Source organism: Octopus bimaculoides, chromosome 1 (genome assembly GCF_001194135.2).
Source record: "Octopus bimaculoides isolate UCB-OBI-ISO-001 chromosome 1, ASM119413v2, whole genome shotgun sequence".
Lineage (NCBI taxonomy): Eukaryota > Metazoa > Mollusca > Cephalopoda > Octopoda > Octopodidae > Octopus > Octopus bimaculoides.
The window spans coordinates 99,813,166-99,825,521 of NC_068981.1; the positions used below are offsets into that span (position 1 = coordinate 99,813,166).

The 12,356-nt window shown below is 34.3% G+C and overlaps 1 protein-coding gene across 2 annotated transcripts in view; it reads right to left on the reverse strand.

Annotated features, from left to right (window-relative positions):
• Positions 1-12,356, reverse strand: part of LOC106872261 (cyclic nucleotide-gated cation channel beta-3) — a 527,825-nt gene that overhangs the window by 228,447 nt on the left and 287,022 nt on the right. The window contains exon 1 of one of the 2 annotated variants that reach the window (XM_014919185.2): positions 9,375-10,047. The exons of the other annotated variant lie outside the window; for it this stretch is intronic. The gene's annotated coding sequence lies outside the window, so the exon portion shown is untranslated. Of the gene's footprint in view, positions 1-9,374; positions 10,048-12,356 lie in introns of those variants that run through there. 2 annotated transcript variants of the gene reach the window in all.

The following is a 12,356-nucleotide window of genomic DNA, read 5'->3' on the forward strand; positions in this document are numbered from 1 at the left end:
AAAGAAGTACGTGCGAGCTTGGTGATTCCAAGAACGAAAAGAAATAGCAGCTGGATACACGTGACCAAGGCTGTGTGAAGAGAAAGAGTAGCAGAGGGAAAAGGAGGGGAGGAAGTAGAATAAAAGTGAGCAACGAGAAGTAGAGAGAGAGAGAGATAGTAGTAGTAATGGTGAGAGGCGAAGGACGAGTAACAAGAGATAGAGAGAGAGAGAAGTAGTGACAGGTAGAGGCGAAGAACAGTAGAGGGAAGAATGAGAGGGGGAGATAGAAATAGAGAGAGTCGCGTTAGAAAAATAGTTATATATACTAGCAGCTAAACCTGGTTTCACCCAGTCAGTTTGGATGATGTGGCTGTAAAAACCTGCTCTGTGTAAGCATTCGACTTGTTGGGCACACTTACGTTAAAAAACTATTTTAGAATAACTTTTTTCTGTCAAATCGCTAAAAATAACTGATCAACAACAAAAAAAAAAACCAACCAAGATTCAACCAAATCAAAAAATAAACCCAAATACTAAACGAACAAAGGTGAACCATTCCACTTCCATTGCGCGCGCACATGCACATGCGCGCGCGCACACACACACACACACACACACACACACACACACACACACACACACACACACATACATTCACATACCCCACCTTTTACATACACATATATTCACAAACAGTTGAAATGCTGTTTGATTTATTTTTTCAGCATGCAATTTTCATCGTCCCACTACCAAGTATGACATCCCCGCTTCCTTCCTTATTCATCTCTCACCCCTTCCTTTCTCATTCATAAACACAAGAGTATTATTATAGTAGATTATCTCAGTAACCATGGGAGCTATGAAAAAATACAAAGCCCAGCAACACCACCGGATCATTCTACACATCTGTGTAATCTTTCGCACAATTCCATCCAGCCATTTGACCATGAATCCCAAGACAAGAAAGAATCACCCATGTCAAATTTATATGTATAGATATATAAGTATATACACACACACACACACATATATACTCATTAAATACATATATCTACACAAGAGTGTGCTGAAAAGTTTGTGGCTTTGGGTAAAAGAAAATACAGATCAGCTAAGTTTGATTTTATTCAACATATTTCCCTCTGAGATTCACACACATCAGTTTTTTTAAGCCTTGTAAAAGAACTTGGAAGGTTTAGGCCTTCAGCCAGGCCTTTCATAATACACTTAAAGCCAGGAACTTTTCAGCACCCTCTTGTATATTTATGTTCGTATATATCTATATATGTATCTATGTATGTGTATAATATATATATGCATATATACAAACATATGTATCATCATCATCATCATCATCATCGTCATTTAATGTCCGCTTTCCATGCTAGCATGGGTTGGACGGTTTGACTGAGGACTGGTGAAACCGGATGGCAACACCAGGCTCCAATCTAATTTGGCAGAATTTCTACAGCTGGATGCCCTTCCTAATGCCAACCATTATATATTTATATATAATGTATTTATGTATATTTACAGATGTATACACATATACATACAGATATATACTCATTAATACATACATGTGTACATATACATATATACATACACATTTTATATGTATTCATATACATACATGTGTGTGTGTGTGTGTTTCGGTGTGTGTCTAGTATTCAGAGTTGATCAATTTATAGAACACAATCTAAAGTCCAGTTTATTAATCATTTTGATTTGACAGAGATTTTAACTTTCTCCCGATCAGTTTGTTCTTTCACTTGGCTGAAGAAGCTGACAAGATCAAAACTGAAGTTCCTATCAACTCAAAAGGATAAATATATTTCACTGTTGTTTTTGTTGTTTCTCTATAAATTGATCAACAACTCCAAATGTAACATACACACATATGAACACACACACACAGAGTCATGTGCGTATATAAGTATATATGTCTGCGTGTGTATGTGTGTATGTATATATATATATATATATATATATATATATATATATATATATATATATGTCTGGATAAATATATATGTGTGTATGTATAAATATCATGCACACAACACAGATACACATTTATACATATATATGCATGTTCTGATGCATACTCTGTAAAGTGATTGGCATTAGGAAGGGCATCCAGTTGTAAAAACCATGCCAAAATAGACAGTCAAGCTTAGTGAAGTCCTCTGGCTTGCCAGCTCCTACTATACTGGAAAATGGGCATTAAATGATGATATATGCATACACACATATATGTATGTGTATGTATATATGTGTGTGTGTATATATATATATATATATATATATATATATATATAGAGAGAGAGAGAGAGAGAAAGAGTGATGCAGATATATATGTATATATGTATACATATATAATAATATTAGGGATAGTCGTTTTATTATCTTTATCTTATGATATTTACTTTGTATTATATTATACTTATTTATTGTGCTTTTACTTATTAATTTTTCTATATGTGACAGTGGATTTTCATCGATGAGTTCATGAACCTTGGTTCTTTTCGCTAAAACTATATATGTATACATATATATGTATCGTGTATGTATGTGTATATATATATATATATATATATATATATATATACATATGCGCGAGCATATACATTCACATACACACGCATGTAGATATTTGTTGGTTGAGTTAAAGAACTTGAAATTCCTTGCATGTTCTCTTTTTGGCACCTGATATTTGGAATTGGGAGAAATTCACTGAAATACTAAGGTACCTGTTTTAGGACTTCCCAGGCCCATTGCCATTGTTACTGAATCTCAAAAATACATGCATTTTATTTTTCTAGTGCCAGGGGGTAGATTTTTAATTCCAAATAACAAAATAGATGTCACGTCAGATATTATCTGTCAGTCATTCTATGAATCTATGCTGGTACTTGAGCTTATCAATCCAGAAAGGATGAAAGACAAAGTTGATGTAGGTGGGACTTTTACTTTAAGTGCAGAGAACTGGGACAAATACTGCAAGGCATTTTCTAACTGATGCATAAATGATTCTATCAATTTGGCTCCATTATTCATACACACACACACACACTCACATTATCTACCCATCAACATTCCTGTATAGATTTGCAGATACATATATTTATGTATGTGTTTAGAAGTATATACACCTGTGTGTGCGTATGTGTATATAAATATATATGTGCGCATATAAATATATATTTATGTGTGTGTGTATCATTATCATATTTGTCATCATTTAAAGTTCATGTTCCATGTTGGCATAAGTTGGATGGTTTGTCTGACAAGTAGAAAGGCTGCATTGTGCTCTACTGACTACTTTGGAATGGTTTCTGCAGCCAGAGGCCCTTCCTAACGTCAACAACTTTACAGCATATATTAGTTAGTTTTTTTGTTATTTTTTGTGGCATCAGCACTAGTGAGTTTGCCATGCACCTTGTAAGACTACAAATCTCAAGAGGAGATGAGGTGTTTAAATACGAGAGCAGGGACTAGGTGAGAAAAGGTTTGTTGCTGAAGAGGTTATTCGCATTTTAGAAGAGAGGCTGTGGATGACAAGAATGAAGCTAGGAAGAAATGAAAATTGTAGTGATGAGGTGTCTGTGTGGATCCTTAATGTATAAGGAGAGCAGAAGTGAGTGGGAATAGGGCACAGAAGAATGGGGAGTGTAGGTGGGTAGAGACTGCAAGAGTGTATGGGAAATTAAGAGAGGGGTGTGATGAGGGGGTTGATATAAGGAATAAAGAACATGTCTTGAGGGATAAGAAGGAAAATCAGGGAAGAGTTGGTGACATATTTAGAGACTGGATAGGGTTAAGGGGGTGGCTGAAGTGAATGGTGGATAAGGGGTATGTATATGTGACTAATGATGCATTGCAGTGAAGAGTTACAGAACAGTGATGAAGAAACAGTACAAAGAGTAAGAATGAGAACAGGACAAAGGTAGTATCTGGTTGTATAGGTTTCAAGAAAGTTGGTTTGTGTGTGTGTATAGGGACAGAGAAAAAGAAGCAAGGGGAGAGTGAAACACATATGTTGATGGAGGAGGAGAAAATTTGGTGGCTCAGAAGGTGATCACTGTAAAATGGTTACAGGTAGTGAGAAAGACTGAAAGATTTGTGGGATCAAGGAATAGCTGCAGCCAGATAATGTTGAGTGGTAGGAATGTCTTGAGAAAGGAAATATAAACACACACACACACACACACACAACCCTTTCAAAATTTAGTTTCATTGGGTAGGCCTTTTTAGGAACAATATATCACCAGTCAACCGAGGCCTGTGTCATCTGTTCTGTAAGATTCAAGGTCCTGAGGTCAGCCTTCATTTCTTCATCCCATATTTTCCTAGATCTCCCACTTTTGCAAACTCTATTCACATTAACTGATCATGACTTCTTTATATAGGTGCTCTCATTCATATGCATCATATATTCATACCAGTGCAGTCTTTTTTCTTGCACACTACATCTGATTTCTCTTATATCCAGTTTCTCCTTTCACATGTCTATCTGCTGTCATTCATATACACCTGCATTGCACATCTAAAGGAGCATGCTCACATTATTTCTTTCCAATTTTCTCAAGCTTCCTGCATTCAAGGCTCATGTCATACTACTTTGCAAAATTGCAGTTCTAACTCAAACACTATGCAATTTGCCCTTCACTCAGTAGGAAAACACTTTTGTTGTTCACAGTGGAAGTAGCTCCCCAAAGATTTTCCAACCCATTCTTATCCAGGCTGCTGTAATTTCAGAGTAACCACCAATTCGGCTTATTACCTTCTAAGCAATAAAATCAACTACATCTAGTGAGCACCTGAGCATTTAAGAGAATCTATTTCCCGTGTGTCCATTGAATATACTGCTCCAGTGCATCTATCACATACAAAGCTAATGTTCTTTGTCAGTCTGCCTATGATTTCTCTACATCTCTTGTGTATCTAAAGCTTATAACGGGTACAAAATATGGAGTTTCTACCTACTTCATTTCTGCATGCGGAGGCGCAATGGCCCAGTGGTTAGGGCAGCGGACTCGCGGTCTTAAGATCGCGGTTTCGATTCCCAGACCGGGCGTTGTGAGTGTTTATTGAGCGAAAACACCTAAAGCTCCATGAGGCTCCAGCAGGAGATGGTGGCGAACCCTGCTGTACTCTTTCACCACAACTTTCTCTCATTCTTACTTCCTGTTTCTGTTGTGCCTGTAATTCAAATCAGCCTTGTCACACTGTGTCACGCTGAATATCACCGAGAACTACGTTAAGGGTACACGTGTCTGTGGAGTGCTCAGCCACTTGCACGTTAATTTCATGAGCAGGCTGTTCCGTTGATCGGATCAACTGGAACCCTCGACGTCGTAATGGAGTGCCAACAACAACAACATTTCTGCATATTGAGTAAGGCCTCTGAAGATGATAAGATCCTGTCTTCGTTTCTATGTACTAAAACTTTTGTCTTTGATAAGTTTACTTTAAGACCTCTCAGTTCTAGGCTTAGCATTCATGCCTGGAATTTCTTCTCTAATTTTCCCTATAGATTCAGATAAGAGAACTAAAGCATTAGCATATCAGAATTTCTACAGATATTAATGTTAAACACCCTTGTGATGGACTATAGAACTATGATGAATAGGAGAAAACTGAGGATTGAGCCTTGGTGGACTCCTACCTTAATGCTAATTTCCTTGGTGAAATCACTGTTGATGCTCACTGTATTTTATCCTTTGTCTTTCACTTGTTCCACTCATTAGACTGCAGCTATGTTGAGGTACCACATTGATGGATTTAGTCAAATATATATATACACTCGTACATACACACACACACACACACACATATATGTGTATATATTGTGTGTATCTTTTGGATTTAGTTAAATCCAATACCCTCCTCAACCTATATATATACATATATATATATATATATATATATATATATATATCTTTTATCTTTTACATTAGACTGCAGCCATACTGTGGCACTGTCTTGAAGAATTTTGGTTGAACTTATCAACTCCCAGTACTTGCCCAGTACTGTTATCTTCTTGTAAAGCCTGGTACTTATTATATCAGTCTCTTTTGCTGAACCACTAAGTTATGGGGATGTAAACACACCAACACCAGTTGTCAAGCGATGATGGGGGACAAACACATACACAAAGAGCCACACACACAGAGTTTCTGCCTACCAAATCCATGCATGAGGCCTTGGTCAGCTCAAGGCTATTGTAGAAGACACTTGCTCAAGGTGCACCATAGAGGGACTGAACCTAGAACTATGTAATTAGGAAGCAAACTTCTTACCACGCAGCCACACACATACAGGTACACACACGCATACACACACACACACACACACACACACACACACACACACACACTCACACACAGGGCTTTATTCAGTTTTTTTGTCTACCAAATCCACTCACAAACCTTTGGTTGGCCTGGGGCTATAGTAGAAGACACTTCCCAAGGTACCACACAGTGGGACTAAGCCAGGAATCACGTGGTTGGGAAGTAAGCTTCTTACCACATAGCCATGTTGTGTATTACTATGCATTACTTACTGCATGTTTGTACATAACTTGCACAGCCCTTACAAGCCATTTGTCTATGCCTATTTTTTTTTTAATGACCAAAGAATTACTGAATGTAGTAATCTGTCAAACACCTCCAAGCCAACAAATGCTAAAAATAGGTGGTTACACACACATACACACAATATATACACACATATATGCGTGTGTGTGTATATGTACGGGTATATATATATATACATATATCTATATGTTTGTGCCCTAATTCTTCGAAACGCTTAGTTTAGAATAGGGGCAGCTGATGAAAGAAATATTCTCTATGTGGCCTGTGTGTTTTCTGTGCTCTGTTTATATTCTGTTTTTCATTTTGTCCACGTTTTTTTATGATGTCCTGTACCCAGATATGCATCTATATATACATGTAGATGTAAGTTTGTACATACATATACATATATATGCATATACTCATATATTATTTGTATTATTATATATGTTTGTGTATATATATATATATATATATACACACACACACACACTGTCACATACACATACACACACACATACATACATACACTCTCTCTCTCTCTCAGACACACACACACACAAACATGCACACGAGATATATATCACTTATATCAGGCAAATCTAAGGAGAAAATGAGTTGTGACTTGTTGGAAATGGAACCATCCCATTCTTCTAACCACCTTCATTCTTAGTAGTGTCCTGGTGTATGTAGCCATTTTATGAGAAAAATCTCAAAAGCACAGGTGTGGAGTAACAGAGGTATGGACATGTCTTCAGAAGAAGAAATGAGAACGCATAACGATATTAAGACTATGATCTGAGTGATATGAGATCATTGTCTAGAGGTAGGAAAGCATTTCTAATGACAAAGTGTTTCCATGTAGCTAGAATAACACAACATTCTGGATAGTAGCAGTTTTATTATTGTTGTTGTAATTATTATTATATTTGTTGTAAATTTCCCACTAGTTGTTTGTTGTTTTCATGTGTATTTTATCTTTGCACTACTCCCAACAGCTTTGGCCCTTGTGTTCAATAAAGAAATTACTAATATTTTTAAATACTGTTATGTCTATACACACACACACACACATACAAACGCACACACACACACAGAGTTTTATTTACATATATGAAAATTATATACATATTTAAATATATATATATATATATATATATATATATATATATATATATATATATATGTATATAATACACACACACATACACACACACATACACACACACACATAAATGATGTTTTTGTGAAAATGACATGTGAGTGTATATGCACAATTATGAATATATACATGCCTACATAAATTGATGCACACATACATATAAATATACATACATTACACACACAGATGAATATATGTATGTGTGTGATGTATGTTTAAGTGTGTGTGTATAAATATATACATTACACACATATATATACACACCACAGAAATTTATATATATATATATATATATATATATATACTTATGGACACTTATACATACTACACACACATGCATGTATTCATCGATGAGTGTGTCTGTGTGTTTGTATATGTGTCAGTGTGTGATATATGTATATCTATATATATGTGTGAATTATTTTATACATGTGTATATATTCATAATTGTGCATATACCTATGTATTTATATACGTATATATATGCACATCATTTTGACGATGCTTGTACTTTTGGGTTTTTTTTATTGTTGTTTTTATTCTTTATTATTTTTTACCCTAAAATATTTTCTCCCTCTCATTGTACTCCTATGTCTGTGCTAATATTAATCTTTGGGTGAAATAAAGAAATTATACTTCTAATTTATATAGATGTGAATGCGTATGTATTTGAGCATGGTCATTAACTGTCTCTGTATATGGGACAGACAGAGGTGTGATTTGTATTGTCTTTTATTGATTGATGATTTTTCTATACCCATTCACCAGTGTTTTTAAATGATTTTTATTTGTGTAGCGCTTTTGGGAAATATAGAAAACATTGTTTACCTACTGTCCTTGAGGCAGATTATAAAGAAGTCATTATTATCAATGACATTGTCATTGTCGGTGTTGTGTTATCATTATCATTATTATTTTATCATCATCATTACTGGTAATTATGATTGTCATGATGACAGATAATCAAATTAAATGATGGGGTTACTGAGATGGAGTTGCATTGAAATAAAAGGTTAAAAAAAAAAAGAAAATATAAAGAACAAAATTTAAGTAGCTGTGTAAAGGGACGAAGAGCTAAGCTATTTAATAGGACCCTTCCATACCCTTTCCCCTCTAAACTGTAAATGATGGCAATAATAGAACACGGCAAGCATGAGAACTATAAATGTACAATAACTGGAGCAGTAACAGAAATGTTGGCAATAAAAAATAACAAAACAACATGAAAATAACAATAATTAGTGATTTCTTTGTAATAATGAGAATAACAACAAGGTAAAAGGCAAAATTGTGTGAAAGGTTGGGTATAGTCAAGTGAATATATCTCAGTATATTACTGGTACTTATTTGATCAAACCCAGCTAAAAAAAATTAATTTCAGTAATTTCCACAATACCAAAAAAAAAAAAAAAATTATTAAAAATGACAATAAAAAACAATGCAATAAAATGAACATTATAAAAAAATTAATTTTATCACAAAAATGACATGAAGACAGAAACAATTATAATGAGAATAAATTCTTTGATATAATAACACCTGTTGTATTATTAGTATAAATAGTAGTAGAATTTGTAGTACGAGAGGAAGAGTCAATGAAATGAATGAACAGATAAATAAACAAACAGATGAAGATGTATTGAAGAACTCACAGAGAGAGTGATTAGCTCCACACCTCGTACACACTCAGTACAGCAGCTTTCGCCGAGAAAATGTTAACACTCATCGAATTGATGTCGATTGAACGAGTAAAGAGATGCTTAGAATTATGCTTGTGTGAAGCGGCACGTCTGAACCTAGCTTGGAATATCACATGAATGCTAAGAAGAGCTGAGAAGAAGGTAGGGGGAGTCTAGAAAGAGTAATTCCTTTTTAAAACAATCACTTGGGGATAAAGAAAAACAGAGTGAAAGATAAAATCTATAAATATAACTAAAATCTGATGTTGAATTTATTGAAACGTGAATGGAAAATACATATATTTGAATTAAATTTAAGATTTGAAAAAAAACTTGAGTGGGAGAGAATTAAAACTGTTTATATTTATTTTAGAAAAAATTATTATTAGTGTTGTTGACATAAATAGCTGAAGCAACAAATACCTGGAAAATAACATGCAAACAAAATGTAAATGAAAAGATTTCCTCACAAATAACTGTTTGATTTACTATGTCAATATTTTAGTAAATATGTGGTGAGTGTTGAAGAGGAAGAGGGTATGTCAACAACAACACACTTTCATTTCCTGGTTGTAATAATATAATTTCACTTACGTTGCAAATACTCTTCAGAAAGGCATGAATGCCACATAATGCTACCCTTGCCCCATATCAAATTTGTGACTTTGTACCAGTATAAGAAATCAATAATTTCTAAATATATAGGTGCTTATCATGGAGGAGGCAGTAACTGCTTGGAAAGTGAAGCCTGTGATTTGGTTTCAATTCCTGATTGAAATTAACTCATTTTACTTAATAAAAATATAAGAAAGGCATGAATATCATACAATCTCATTCCACTCCTATAATTTTGAAGCCTTGCGTCTATGTATAAAATCATTATTAGTAAATATTTACACATATTATCTAAAAAGTTATTTTATATAAGGGTGCAAGGACTCAAAAATCTAGGAGAATAGAAAAGGGTTGATGTGACATTAATGCTGTATGAAGGGACTTAATATAAATGAAATAAAAAATTTTCAACTCCAGATCTAAATTTGGTAAAGAGTACAACCAAAGTGTAAATAAGACTAGATCAACTCTGACTGATAAATGCATTCAAATTGAATTAAATTAAAAATATGAAATAAATTATAACTATCTAATATTAGTAGTAAATGGTAAAACTAAATACTAATGCTTTAATATTAACAATATTAATTGATTTACCTTTGCAAATAATGTTATTAAAAAACAAATTACCATTTCATTGTTAACTCTTGAAAAATCCAATTCTTGTGTAAGTATTCTTTTTAATTTTGGCACAAGGCCAGCATTATTTTTTTTTGTTTTTGTTTTCGAGAGGAAGGGGAAGTCGCTTACATTGCCACCCCACCACTGAGCTTGGTTACATTTGAACTCAGAGCATAAAGAACTGGAAGAAATGCCTCTAAGCATTTTGTCCTGTGTGATAATTCTTTTAGCTAGCTACCCTCATAATAATAATAATCCTTTCTACTAAAGACACAGGCCTGAAATTTTGGAGGAGGGGACCAGTCAATCACATTGACACCAGTGCTTCACTGGTACTTAATTTATTGACCCTGAAAGGATGAAAGGCAAAGTCGACCTCAGCGGAATTTGAACTCAGAGCATAGAGGCAGATGAAATACCACCAAGCATTTCGCCTAGCAAGCTATGATTCTGCCAGCTCACTGCTTTAATGATGATGATGATGATAATAATAATAATAATTCTTTCCATTATAGGCACAAGGCCTGACATTTAGGAGGAGGAGGTGTTGATTACATCGACCTCAGTACACAACTGGTATTTATTTTATTAACCCTTGAAAGGATGAAAGGCAAAGTTGATCTTGGCGGAATTTGAACTCAAAAATTGAAGAGCCAGAAGGAATACTGCTAAGGATTTTGAGGTAACAATTCTGCCAGCTCACCACCACCATATTCCTGTCTAAATATTAAAGATATAATATTTTAATATCCCATAACTGAAGGCTGAAGATTTAGATTTATCATGCTATATTTCAATGGCATCTGTTAATTACTTTTCAAACCTTAATTCAAGTGTATTTAGGTCTCATGGGGTTAAGAAGAAAGGTATTTCTTCTATGTCAATACAAAGAATGCATTGCAAGTGAGAGGCATCAACCATTTATCTCAATTAACTTATGTATGAGAGTAGGCAATTATATCGATTAAACTTGTCCTTTTGTTTTCAAGTGATTATATTAATTAGTCCGAAGAGGAGAGTTAAACAGAGGCCATAACCTTTTCAGACCTCAGACCTTCATATATTGAAAAACAGGGATAACTAGATGTTTATGTAGCTAATGATGTTGATTTTAAACTCTTGCAGAAAAAAAAAAAAAAACATGACCAAGGAGTTAGGGAGGAATACGGTTAGGGGAGAAAAAGATTTAGCTACTAATTTAGTTCAGGATATGAATTGAAGGAAGTAAATTAAGTTTCTTTTGAGCTATTTCTATTCCTTTCTGTCATTCATACTGGTACAATTTCTGTCCCTCCATAAATTATCTGTAAAGAGATGGTTTCTACCAGTATTTAACATATATTATGAAGGACCCTTTATTGTAGTTATTTGATCTACCAGAATTAGCATGTAAACCTTCACTAAATTACATCTTACTGTTTTTTAAAAAGAAAGGCTGGGCATATATTAGATAAAACAGTTTTAGATATTCTTTTATTTTTTTACTTGCTTCAGTCATTTGACAGTGGACATGCTGGAGCACTGCCTCAAAGGGTCTTAGTCGAAGAAATCAACCCCAGGACTTATTCTTTGTAAGCCAAGTACTTATTCTATCGGTCTCTTTTACTGAACCACTAAGTTACAGGAATCTACACACATCAACATCAATTGTCAAGCGATGGTGGGGGGACAGACACAAAGACACACATGCATAAATATATATATATATATATATATATA